We start from the raw sequence: 14,729 nt of genomic DNA on the forward strand, positions 1-14,729 counted from the left end.
TAACCAAAAAAATATTCTGAGTATAACATGCAATATTTACAGCTTCTGCCAAAAGTATGCTGGTAACTTTGATTCTTTTAGCATTGTTCTTGTATCTACAATAAGAGATCTGTTCTTTCTTTCCACCACTCTGTTTTATTGTGGGGTCCTTGTTGCTAAAAACTTGTGCATGATCCCATTATCTTCACAAATCAATCTTATCACAGAATTGTTGAACTCAGTTCCATTGTCACTCCTGATTCTTCTAACTTTGAGATCAGGATGATTGTTGACTTGCCTTAATTATGTGATTGATGATGATTTCACTAGCTTCATCTTTGGATTTGAGAAAATGTGTCCAAGAGAACTTTGAGGAATCATCCACAATTACCAGGCAGTATCTTTTCCTTGAGATGGACAACACATTGACTGGTCCAAATAAATCCATGTGCATTAGTTGTAGAGGTTCTTCAATTATTGGATCAAGCTTCTTTCTGAATGATGCCTTGATCTGTTTTCCTTTCTGACAGGCATCACACAATCCATCCTTTGAGAATTCCACTTGAGGAATACCTCTTACCAAATATTTCCTTACTAGCTCATTCATAGTCTTGAAGTTAAGGTGGGACAACTTCTTGTGCCATAGCCAACTTTCATCTTGACTTGCCTTGCTAAAGTGATAAGTGACAGATTATGCATTTGATGAGTTAAAGTCAGCTAGATACACATTTCCTTTTCTCACTCCAGTGAGGACCACTTTATTGTTTTTCTAATTGGACACATGCTTCAGAAGTGAATGTTACTGAGTTGCCCTTATCACAAAGCTGGCTGATACTCAACAAATTGTGCTTAAGTCCATCCACTAGGGCAACTTCCTCAATGATGACATTATCCTTTGAAATCAAGCCATATCCCATAGTACAACCCTTGCTGTCATCTCCAAAAGTGATATTTGGGCCACCTCTCTCCTTGAACTCAGTGAGCAGGGTAGAATCTCCAGTCATGTGCCTTGAGCACCCACTATCCAAATACCAAAGATTCTTTTTATTTCCCTACACACAACAAAATCAAATCAAGTTGATTTTGATACCCAAGTTTCCCTGGGTCCTGTTTTGTTAGCCTTTTTCCTAGATTTCTTAGGCTTTTCCTCATTTGACTTAGGTATTTGAGATTCATCCTTAGTCAATTGAGTAGAACCCTTAAAACCACTCATTATTGCAGAATTATCATGCACAGGCTGGTTAACATGAAAAGGCATATTCTGTGTAAACATGTTATTCCAGTAGGGTATGCTAAATGGCATTTGTGGCATACTAAATGTAGCATAATAAGGATTTTGTGGAAATGACATATTAGCAAACTGTGCATTCAAATTATGTACAGGCATAACATTCACAGGCATTGTACGCATACTAGGAAATGAAGGAGGTGCAGACATGGGTGCAGGCATAGCATGTTTACAATTAACAGACAAATTATTAACACTACCACACTTAACACAAATTTTTCTAGGTGCATATTAATCAGGTGTGTAGTTGTTATGTTTGTTAATTCCTACTTTCCCATTTCTATTGTTTTTCCTTTTAGATTCTGCTTTCACTTCCATTTTCTCCAATCTGTCATTCAATTGCTTAATAGACAGATGCCCTACATTGACTCTCTTATCCCTTTTCACTTGACTTGTTCTTCTGGAACAAAGTTCTTAGAAACTGATCCATATTTCTCATTTAACTTAGCTAGCTTGGCTTTGCTAACAGGCTTCCTATCACTCGGCGGATGTGGTTCTTCGTCTTTTGACGGATAGACCCTTTTTTATTTTGATGAATAATCTTCATTATCCGTTGAATCCACATCCGTTGATAGTCCTTCTACCAAACTGGAATCTAGTTTCTCACTGCTCTTTTTCTAGGCTTCATCACAGAAGGATTCTATACCTTGAACTTTAGTAATTTGAGCATGGACATCTCTAGATGATTTCTATGCCTTAATTACAACCTGTTCTCGTTCAAGTTGCTTTCTTAAAATATCATCTTTCTTTAAGGACCAATCAGTTCATCTTTGGCAAACCTGCACTCTATTTTCAGTTTTTCAAACTCAACAAATTAAGTTTATAACACATTTTTCAAACTCAACAAATCTTTATTGAGAGATTTGAGAGTAACATGCAGATGATATAATTCAGTAGACTATAGCATCATTACACTCGGCTTTGGATAAATGTGCTAGATTAGTGGTGATTACCTGATTACTGGATGAATTGACTTCTGTTCATCTGATTTGGCCATAATTGCTAGATTGACATAGCTTGTATCATCATCCTCCTCTAATCCATCTGCAACCCAGTCATTTTCATGTGTAATGAAAGCCCTTTCCTTTTGTTTGAGCAACTCAAAATATTTCTGCTTGTAATCCACTGGCTCAAACTTCTTTTTTCCAGAATCAGACTTTCTGCATTCACTAGAAAAATGACCTTCCATGCCACATTTGAAATACTTGAATTTAGACTTGTCAACCATGTTTCTGTTTGTCTTAGATGCTCCAAAATTATTCTTGAATTTAAGCTTGGCAAACCTCCTGGATAGAAAATCCAGATGCTCATCTACATCATCCATGTCATCTTGACTGAGATGGTCTTCATGTTCAGCTACTAGACCTTTTCCCTTGCCTTCAAAAAATCTAGGGTTTGGTGCAGATTCCACAGCTTCAACCTTTATCTCCTTCTCTTTATCTTGCTCAACAACCAATGCAATGGATCCTCCTTTCTTCCTTCCTTTCTACAGCTTCTCATCTTGCTCTATTTCAAGCTCACAGGTCTTTAGAATCCCATACAGTCTATCTAAGGTGAATTCCTTATAATCTTGAGAGTTTCTTAGTGAGACTGTCATAGGCTTCCATTCCTTTGGTAGAGATCTAAGGAATTTTGAGACTTGAGTCCATTGTCTGATATACTCTTCCATGCAACTTTAGAGCATTTAGAAGTTTTTGAAACCTAATAAAAATGTCAGTGAGTGACTCACTTTCTTCACTATGATAATGCTCATATTAGTGAATCAAGAGTTGCATTTTGTTTTGCATTACTTGCTCAGTTCCATCACATATAACCTGAATCGTATCCCAGACCTCTTTAGCAGTTTTGTAGTTTATGATGTTGTCAAACATGTCACCATCAACACCATTAAACAAAATGTTCATAGACCTCTTATCCTTATGAACTTGTTCAATATCTGGATCAGACCATTCTGCTCTAGGTTTTGGGATGGATGGCTCATTTCCTGTAGCAGCTCTCATAGGGACATGAGGACCTTTCTCAATGCAGTCCACATATTCTTCATCTTGAGAGAGGATGTAATAACTCGAATTTTTGAGACTTTGTAAAAACACATAATGAATAGTAACCCTGATATACGGGGAAAACGTTTTAGCCCACAGTATATTGTGCATGAGAAATTGAGTTTCGGAGTTGATAACATGATTATACGTACCAAATGAGTGTATGTAAACGCTTTTAGTTTTTGAAGAAAACGAACTTTGAAAAATGACCATATTTACAAATAATCGAGGATTACGGGAATCAAAATATAATTATGAATATAAAACCCTACGGATTTATATCCAAGAATGATGCTTCAAAACATAAAGAATAAATACGAAAGGATTTATGCCGCGAACCGTTTATGAGAAATTATTACGAAAATGATTAAATGACCTAACAAATGCGTAAACAATTAAATAAATGTATCACACTAACTAACCATGGTAAAAAAGTAACCATGGTTACTTTATCAAATACTGAGCTAAGGTTATAGGAATGATCATCTAAGGCTAAAGAAAAGTAAGCTAAAGACTAAAACTACTAGCTTAGCTTGTAATCTAGAAAGGCTAACAAGATTTGTCGAAGGATTTGCCAACATAAATATAGTTTAGGTTATATACAAGAGAATATACAAGCATATATCATAAGTATTATTCAAGAAGCACCCAAGAAGCAACACAAAAACTCTCTCTCTCTCTCTCTCTCCCACAACCTTCTTCATTCGGCCCTAGCAAGAAACAAGAAGAAATCAAATTCAAAACTTCAAGCTCTAGTCATGGAAAAATTCCGCCATTAATTCTCAAACTTTATACACCCTAAAATAAGGTAAGATAAATTTTTAAGCTAATTTTATAAAGATTTGATGGGTGAAATTAATTCAAGAAGATGATAGTGAATAGTGTGAATAATAACTCTTCTTTGGTTTCTTGATTTTAATGGTTGTTTTAGGTTCCAAAAACCCTACCAAGCACTACCAAGACTTCACCATCATCAAGAACACATCTTAAGCTCTCAAGAAAGGTATAAATCTTTGACCCATCCTTACTTAAGATTTAACTTCAAGAATCTTTTAGGACATGGTTGTAAACCTAGTTTTGGTGAATGTATTGTTGTAATCTTGATGTTTAGTTAAGTAGATTTAAGGTTGATGATTGTTTCCTCAAGAACATCGAGTTAGTGTGTTGATGATGATATGATGATTGTTGGTGGAAGTATAAATATTTAAGTTATAAACGAAACTCGGATCGTAATCATAATCTCGCTAAAACGAAGAAAATGTAACATTAGGTTTTTGCAGAAATTCCCAAAGATATAAACTGTAGTTTCTTGAAAAATAACACTTTATTATTATATAAAATGTTATAAGAATCATTTAGGCGCTTGAATCGCTTGATTCCGATATACGGATAAAAAGTTATTGCCGTTTTACTAAAAGTGATTTACGCGACAAAAACTGCTACGAATTATGAACTTTGGAAATAAAAAGGATCGACTTAAAAATGTTCGTAAATCATGAATTTTTACAGAGAGTAGTAGATAGAGTTCCTTAACTTATATAAAAATTTCAAGTGAAAATAATGATATTTCAATTTTATAAAAATATCGGAGCCAAGGCGCGATTAGAAAACCGTAGAATCCATAAGCGGAGCCGACGATGAAAATGAAAACGGACATAAGGTACTTCGAAAAACAAAGCGACCGTAATATAAATAAGTACTTAAAGAAATAATAAGGGTAATATAAGTTGAGAGGGTGCATAATAAGGAGCATATGAGTGCGAGTCACCGTAAATTAGAACGGGACCTAACAAAATGATTTGTGTTTATGGTTATCAATTTCCGAGCAGAACCTAGAGCATCCTCCACCTCGAGATACCCAGATAAGTTTACGAACCCAACTCCATATACTTATGTGTTATAAAAAGATTGATTTATCATTCGTTGCATAAATGCCATGCTTTCCATGATACTAAGTAATTGAGTTTTCGCATACTGTAGCGATGTTGTACGATACGTATATGTCGTAAAATGTTTAACGCCGTCACGAGCGTGACGTATAATTATAAGACCGAGAGTCGGTCGGGATTTTAAAATAAAAACCCGGGAATCATTCCGGTGATATTTTAGGACGATTAAAGTCCATAGTAGTTACGTTTCAAGGGACTCGACGTCCACTTACGAAACATTAAATATCTCGAACTTTTAATTAAACGATTTCCAAATATCGTATTTCCTCAACTATATTTTATTATTCGAATAATAAATATTAATTAACTATCTATTTATGATAGGAGAAGTAATCTCCAACGATTATTTATTAAACCCAATGTATTATTGCATATTACTTAAATTACTTAAATATAAATTAGTTGAGGAATATTGTTTCAAATATTCTTTTAAAGTATAATTATTCGAGGTTTAATTATTTAACGATTAATATTTAATTATTAAATATTTACTAAATAATTTATTATGAATTAAAAATCATAAAACGTGTTTTAAAATACTTTCTGATTTTCTAGAAAATCGTTCGAATTTTCAGATCGTCGGAGAATATTATCTCGACTTATTATATATATTTTGAATATAGTTTCAAAAGAAACTCTCCCTTATTTAATTATCTGTTGACACCGGTCAACTCACATCCTTAGTACTTCTTCCGAAAATTTCGGAAGTATGTATATACACACACACACACATATATACGCTAATAAGACAAGTTGTTTCCATCAGCAAGCAAAACGCTTGGGGGAACTTCGATATGGTTCGAGTTCTCGAGATATGATATAATTCTTTTAAAGGACAAGGGAGGGGTAGACTCTAGTACTATGTGTACTAGGGAGACTACGAAAGGTACCACAGGCGAAGGTACTCTATGTACTCAGAAACTTATGAAGTATGCGTATACCCAAAATGGGACACGTAGCCCGAATGCGGAAAGGGTGATAACCGAGATACGAAGGTGTCGTCGTTCTACTAGTAGAAAAGGTTACTATTTTCCGTATTACGACTGATCATCGTATGCGGTGGCTCCAATGAATGTCTTATTCTTCCAATTAGAATTGTGATGCAATACCGTAACCCAAGCTTAGGTGCTGGGTTTACCATTAAGGTATTCGCAGGATAATAAATTCACTAAAGAATTATTTTCAAAAGAAGGTGTGTATCACCAAGGAAAACTATTTTTGAATAAAATGTATTTATTATATATAACGTTTTACTTGAGTTTATCTTATAGTCATTTCATACTGTACATTATTATGCTGGGCATTATAGCTCACACTTGTTTCCTTAAATTGACACAACATAATAGTGAATCAAGATGCCTATCATGAAACTGACAGCCAGGAAACGGGTAGGAAATGGCCAGCTGTTCCGTAGGATGTTTGGTGTTGTACCACAGGTAGACCGAATAAGCTGGATTGGTTTTCAGTTATTTTTAGTCCGGCTTATTTACAAGTATGACTTGTGTAAGATAATGAATAAGAAGTAAATATTTGGCCGGTGGACTAACCTTACTTAAAGGCTACTTCCCTGGTAAGACTTAACTACTTTTGGGTTGTACTAACTATCTCTTTGTGGATTGATTTACTCTAGTAATGAATGGTTCATTTCCGAGACAATAACCTATAAGTGTGTGTGTGTGTGTGATAAATGTGGGGTTGTAAAAGTGCGAGTAATTATATATTGTGATACGAGATAAGTGTTACATAGTATTCAAGATGGCGTGGCCTCCTAGATCCTTGACCCCACATTTTTGGGGCGCCACAGGAAATGGTATCAGAGCCTTATGTTATCAAATCTTGGAAATGATAGGATTTAAAATATGTAGATATAATAATAATAAATAATTAGTTAGAGCTCAAGTCGAGTTCGTCGTCAGGCTACATGGGTATTCTTGACAGTTTTACCCCAAGGGAATTCCGACTCTAAGTTAGTAACACCTTGCCTATTGTGTCAGGTACCAGTGGAGCGTATGGGGGAGGTCGACCTTGTTGATTATATTATGGTCCCGGAGTGTGACCTTACTCCCGAGCCAGAGGACCCACCCATTGATGACTCAGACGATGACCCTATTAAGGATACACCGGAGGAGGAGACTGACCTTCCTGTTCCCATAGCTGATGACGTTGAGGTGCCCCAGGGAGATGGCTTAGGCTGGAGAGATATAGAGATGTACCCTCTCCCGACTGTTCGCTCTCCTACACCACACCCAGGGATGCAGAGCCCTTTGCCCTATACTGATGATGACAAGGAGGATGGGATGGATGCACAGACCTACGAGGCTTATGACATATCCTCTAGCGACCCAGACTCACCTCTACCACCCCCAGCGACCATACATATAGCTGTGCACGACAGGATAGTGGCTCAGCTTAACGCTGAGATCACCGCGGCTTCTGCCCGCTTCGTGGAACTATGACAGGCGCTGACAGTAGAGAGAACCATCAGGCTAGAATATCCAGGGGACTTTAGAACTGCTTCCCCGGCCATATCCCGCAGGGAGATCGATGGGATCGAGCTCCGTACCCGGGTTCAGATGAGGATGACGGCGGTGGGGGGATACATCCCGGTAGTTGATGCATAACTGATGTGGCAGGAGCGATGGGGAGGGTGCGAGACCTCACGCGCAACGACAGTGACTGAGGGACGAGTGACTATTATGGACCTTGTAAAGGGCTGGGTGACTCGTCACCAATTTTTTTTAGGATAGCTAGTAGTATATAGCGTTCCTAGCCCTTCAGGGTACCCGGTTTATGTATTTGCATTTCAGTATTCAGGACAAGTGATGATATATTATAATCAGGTCATGTATTAACTCAGATAGTTGTTTTGTCCCCAAGATATAATTGGGAGACCTTTTGGTACATATCTAGCAGTTATTAAGAAATTGATTTTCATATTATTACACTTGAAATAAAAACATGCTAGATAATAAATGACATGCTTACCTATGAATAAATTAAATCCAATTGTAAAATTTTTTGCAACTATATTGACAAATTTTCATTATCAGAACGATGCCACCCCGTAGAAGAGGAACCAAGGCACAGCCCGCAAAATCTGTTAACCAACAACGGAATGGACCTGACCACGTAGTGAATGAAGAAAGTGAAGAAGACCTAGACTATAATGAGTATGATGGGGAAGAATATGTAGAAGAGGCTGAGGATACCCATCAGGGAGGGAACCCCATGAATGAGTTTATGGAACTTTTAAGGGCAAATCTGAACCAATAGCCCATTCCACCACAGCCGCATATTGCCCAACAGACTACGGCCACTGCCTTCAGGGCATTCAAATCCCTCAAACCCCCAGAGTTTCTTGGATCTGCCGACCCCGTTGAGGCACAGGCCTGCTCAAGGAAATAGAAAAGTCCTTCGAGATATTAGGTCTGGAAGAACGACACAAGACCATTTTCGCTTCTTACATGCTGAAAGGAGAAGCTAATTACCGGTGGGACTCCAAACGAAACCTCGAGACAGATGCTGAAATTCCATGTGATAGATTTACCCGATTGTTCTTAGACAAGTATTTCCCCTAGGTTTATGGAAACTCATATGGAGATTAAGTTTCTAGAGTTGAAATAAGATAAGATTACTGTGGCAGAGTATGAGGCCAAGTTTACTGAGCTGTCACGATTTGTGCCTGAGTTCGTGAATACCGAAGAGAAGAAAGCGCGAAGGTTTCAGCTTGGTCTGAAACAGTGGATCCAGAACTGAGTGGCAGTACTAGAGCTGACAGATTATGCCACCTTAGTGCAGAAAGCCTCGATTGTTGAAGCTGGCAGTGAGCAAAGTTTGAAGGAAAAGGAAAATAGGAAGAGGAAGATAGAAAGCCAAGAAGGAGGAACCGGGAACAGGAGCCTTCCAAGCAGGTTTGTCAGGGGAGTGATGTCCCATCCTGCGAGAGGCCCCAGATTTAGAAAGGCTCCCAGTGAGAGTGTTGGCCAGGGCGGCAGACAATCTAGGGCAACATTTCATAGCCAACCCCGCGCCCCAATACTGGAGTTTCAAACATGTGGAAAAAGACACCTTGGAGTATGCAGCCAGGCGAGAGCCCCTTTGAAATGCTATAGGTGTGACCAAACCAGACACCTTGCCAACAACTGCAACCGACCCAGCATGACATGTTTCTAATGTGGGAAGGTAGGGCACATGAGGAATGATTTCCCGATATTAAAGCCCCCATCCTCAGGGATGAGCAGAGCTGTATGCAACCGGCTCCCAGCTGCTAGGACCTTCAACATGACCATTCAGGACGCTGTCCGGAACACTGACGTGATAACAGATACCCTTCTATTAAATTTTGAACATGCAAATGTCCTATTTGATTCTGGAGCGACCAAGTCATTTATATCTCAAGATTTTGCTAAAAAGTTAAAACTTAACGCCGTACCCTTACGTGAGGTATTACAAGTAGAAATAACAAACAAAGAAATAATTCCTGTAAATCAAGTACACCCCCAATGCAAGTTGAAATTAGAAGGGAAAGTCTTCAAGGTTGACCTGATCCCATTTGCGTTAGGTGAATTTGATATAATCTTAGGAATGAATTGGTTATCCAGTAATAGAGCGCAAATAGATTATGAGCGGAAGAAGGTGAAGATAAGAGTGCAAAATGGAAAAGAAGTAGTGTTTAGAGGTCAACTATATACCCAGAAATTTCTGACCATGCTACAGGCAAAAAGATTGTTAAAGAAAGGCAACGAGGCCTATCTGGCTTATGTGATGGATACTAAGAAGGGAGTTCCCAACATACAGGACATACCCATAGTGAATGAATTTGAGGATATGTTTCTAGAGAACTTACCACCCGACAGGGAAATATAATTCGTTATAGAATTAGCACCAGGGACGGCACCAGTGTCCAAGGCCCCTTATAGGCTAGCCCCAGTTGAGATGAAGGAACTAGCTTCTCAACTGCAAGAGTTATTAGATAATGGAATGATAAGACCTAGTGTGTTGCCATGGGGAGTGCTAGTACTGTTCGTAAAGAAAAAGGACGGCAGTATGAGATTATGCATAGACTACCGAGAGTTGAATAAGCTGACTATTAAGAATAGGTACCCTCTCCCTAGAATTGATGACCTATTCGACCAACTCAAGGGTGCTGTATACTTTTTCAAAATAAATTTGAGGACAGGATATCACCAGTTAAAAATCAAACATGAGGATATACCAAAGACAGCTTTTCACACTAGGTATGGACACTATGAGTTCTTAGTCATGTCGTTTGGACTAACCAATGCACCCACAACCTTTATGTATTTGATGAACAGAGTGTTCAAAAAGTACCTATATATATGTGTGATAATTTTTATAGATGATATTCTAATCTACTCAAAGACAGAGTAAGAACATGCAGAACAATTGAGGATAGTCTTAGAAATCTTGAGGAACGAGAAATTATATGCCAAGTTCTCGAAATGCGAGTTTTGGTTAAGGGAAGTTCAGTTCTTAGGGCATGTGGTGAGTAGCAAAGGAGTTTTAGTTGACCCAGCCAAGATAGAAGCGGTATCCAACTGGGAAAGACCGACTACCCCAACAGAGGTTAGGAGTTTTGTGGGTTTTGCAGGATATTACCGGAGATTCGTGCAAGACTTTGCTAAGATAGTCGGCCCACTGACTAGACTTACCCGGAAAAGGAAAAAGTTTGTATGGACAGAGAAATGTGAGGAAAGCATTCAGGAACTGAAAAGGAGACTGGTGTCAGCACCAGTGCTCGCTCTTCCCGATGGAAAGAGAGAGTTTGTGATATACAGCAACGCATCGCATAAAGTACTAGGATGTGTGCTTATGCATCATGGAAAGGTTATCGCATATGCCTCTCGGCAATTGAAGGAATATGAGATCAGATACCCAACACACGATCTAGAATTAGCAGCCATAGTGTTTGCCCTGAAAATTTGGAGGCACTACCTGTACGGTGAGAAATGCGAGATTTACACAGACCATAAGAGCCTCAAATATATTTTTACTCAGAAAGAACTAAACATGAGACAGAGGAGGTGGTTATAATTGATTAAGGACTACGACTGTGAAATTTTGTATCACCCGGGTAAAGCCAATGTGGTGGCTAACGCCCTCAGTAGGAAGGAAAGACTCAAAATGATAATGACATCTGAGGAGTTAGTTAAAGAATTTGTGAAGATCGAAATTGACGTGAGAATGACCGGTAAGGGAACAGAAGGATTATTTGAGATTAAACTAGTACCGGAACTGACTGAAAAGATAAGTGTGTCAGGAAAAGAAGATGAGTGAAGAAAGATGAACATTGACCGGTGAGGAAGTCAGATGCGAGAAGGACGAGAAAAGGATCATGAGGTATGCATCCCAAATTTGGATTCCAAATGTGCAAGAGTTAAAGGACGAGCTGCTGCACGAAGGGCACAACTCCAGATATTCAATCCACCCAGGAAGTAAGAAAATGTACCGTAACCTTAGAAAATATTATTGGTGGCCGAATATGAAAAGAGAAGTAGCGGAGTGGGTCAGCAAGTTCTTGACATGCCAGAGAGTGAAGGCTGAACATCAGCGACCGAGTGGACTATTACGGCCCCTGGAAATTCTGGAATGGAAATGGGAGCATATAGCCATGGATTTTGTGATAGGCCTACCAAGAACGAAAACCAATCACGATGCCATATGTATAACACCCTCCAAATCCGGGGTATCGATTTGGGGCATTATTAATAACAACTACAAACTAAACCTGCACAAGCGGAATATAAATATAATAATTACCCCGAACTATTGCTATTCAGGATCTTTTAAGGTTAAGAGTTGAAAACAAGAACGACACACTAACTTTATTACAAACCAGTTTAAAAACAATCTGTAATAACCCCAATTTTTGGATTTTTTTTGAAACCCTTATGAATAGTGATTTTGCTGAATAAGAAAAACTTTTCATGCCACACTATGTAGGGGTTCTTTTATTGTTATTCTGAGATCTTATTAGTACTCTGTATGATATATAAGTGTATGTAAAGATCGTCAGAATCCAAATCCGAACACTTTGATTTTTCCCGAAAATCCACCAGATACCGAAGGAAGTGAGTATAAGGTAACATGATAAAAAGGATTTAAATTCAAGGATTTTAAGAGAGGATCATAAATGGAATATAAAATATTGAGAAAGGTTTAGGGGAAGCTCAAGTAATAAGATCCCGGATATGATCCCTCGAGCGATAAACGCGAACGAAAGTTAAGCGAACCGTAAAACAAATAAGCGACCAAGAGACAAGCTTGTACAAGAAGCCAAGGATTATGACATCATCAAACCACAAGACAAAGACATGTGGTAAATGGATGACATAAGAAAGGTGACATAAGCATGACAAGTGAGATTGTTTTGTTGGTTGATTTGTAGCCAAACATTATTTACCATGGTAAATTCTAAACTAACCAAGCTAACAAAACACCACACAAATACACCAAGCAAGCAAAAAAAATCATTTTCTCTCTTTTCTTCATGAAGCTCTCGGCTTCTTTCTTAGAAAAAGGGAAGTCCAAGCTCCTCCACTTGCTAATTTACAAGGTAATTATCCTAGCTTCTCCTAGTTAAGTTACATACTTCCTAGAAATCTTAGCTTCAAAATCCTTTCCTAGCATTTCCTATAAATCATTCAAGAAGATGGTGAATAGTACTTTCTTGAAATTAATTTTTGTGTTCTTGATTTCTTTGAAAGATCAAGCTTGTAGGAGGTTAGATTAAGGCTTCCATGGGCATTCCAAGGATCTTTCATGGATTAAAAACATCAAGTAAGGTATAACTGTGACGGCCTCAACCCCGGGGTCAGGAGTTGACGTCACTAAACACAATTACCAAAAATATAAACAACAGAATTATTATTAAAATATACTAACTCGACCCCGAACCAAGATCCGATCCAGGTTCAAGTATAATTCAGGTTTCTCATTATTACAAACTCTTTATTCACTATCTACGACACACTAACTTTATTCAGCAACTCTTCAGACCTCATGGTCTGATACAAACTACCTCAGATGAGCCAGGTCCAGAAGGGGCGGGAACATGGGTCGGTCTGACAGATCTTCTAGGCATCTGCGAAACATACGTAACAGTTTGCAAGGGTGAGCATAATCGCTCAGCAGTACCAAATATGAATAACAAATTAAAATAGTAAAGTAACAATAATGGGAACAGAGCTGTAATCACGATATCAACATTTCATAATGATAATCAAAGTAACTAGATAACACTAATTAGCATGCTTTGTGAAAACAACAATATAGTGTGCTGCGTAATACCAGAGTCCAATTTTAGCATGCTAATCATTTTATAAAACCGCTGTATTAATAAATCATGCTTTCATATAATTCATAAATTCCAATCAGATACATAGCGGATATGTGAAGACAGCTGATCAGGCTATCAACACCAGACGGCTCTAACTGCCATCCCATTTACCTGTTCCGGAACTCAGAGACTAGCTAGGTCTCTGACCTGCTGGACTAATCGGTTTTATAATGCGCGCAACCGAATTAGCCTCTTACGCCACCTCAATAGGCCTACTCTGGCCCCAATGTATCCCATATCTGACCATTTTATCCAGTTTTCAAAACACTTGTACCCATCTCATTTTCAAAATCATTTATTTAGCCAGCACATATATAAAATCCGTTTCGCAATTTATTTCATTTGAGATAGGTACCTTTTGAAGTTACTTCTCCCCAAAACAATTCGAAAACGGTGATTTTATAACTACGGGGAATACGTAACTTAAAACGTTTCTGTTCCATTACGAGAATAAAACATTTAGCTATCCATATACACTGAACCATAAAAGAATGGTCAGGGGTACTTGTCTTGCAACGCTTTACAAACCCTAATAGCTTTCACGCTGACTTCGATCCTGGAACGACTCGATTGGGATCTACAATTACAAAATACCCTAATTAGTTATACCGACATGCTTGATATCCTCAAATCCTAATAACCCAAATCCGACAACCCGACTCATATTATTATTATACACATAACTTGTAATCACATAGTCATATAGTCGGAAATATTGTTAAGATAACATATAAATATATATTTTCGAACATATTTTTAGGAAATTTTGGCAGCATCTTATTTATTTATAGGACTACCCGTCGATTACAATCGACGTCAACAATCACACAATTCACCATATTACTTCGTCCTTTTATACAACTTACATCCCAACACCAATCACAATTAATTATTTAAATCCGGAAATATTTTATGAAAAATCTTATTTATTTATAAAATTTAGGACTCAGAACATTGTCATCACCGTCCACCGTTGACTCGCCGAAGTTCATCGTCAACGGCGACATAATTTATTGGCGCCCGACATATTACGGGTTCCCAAATAAATTATACCGATATTTTAAAACCATTTCCAACACGAATAATTAATATCACGAATATTAATCAATAAT

The sequence above is a fragment of the Apium graveolens genome, chromosome 6, assembly GCF_009905375.1.
Source record: "Apium graveolens cultivar Ventura chromosome 6, ASM990537v1, whole genome shotgun sequence".
NCBI lineage: Eukaryota > Viridiplantae > Streptophyta > Magnoliopsida > Apiales > Apiaceae > Apium > Apium graveolens.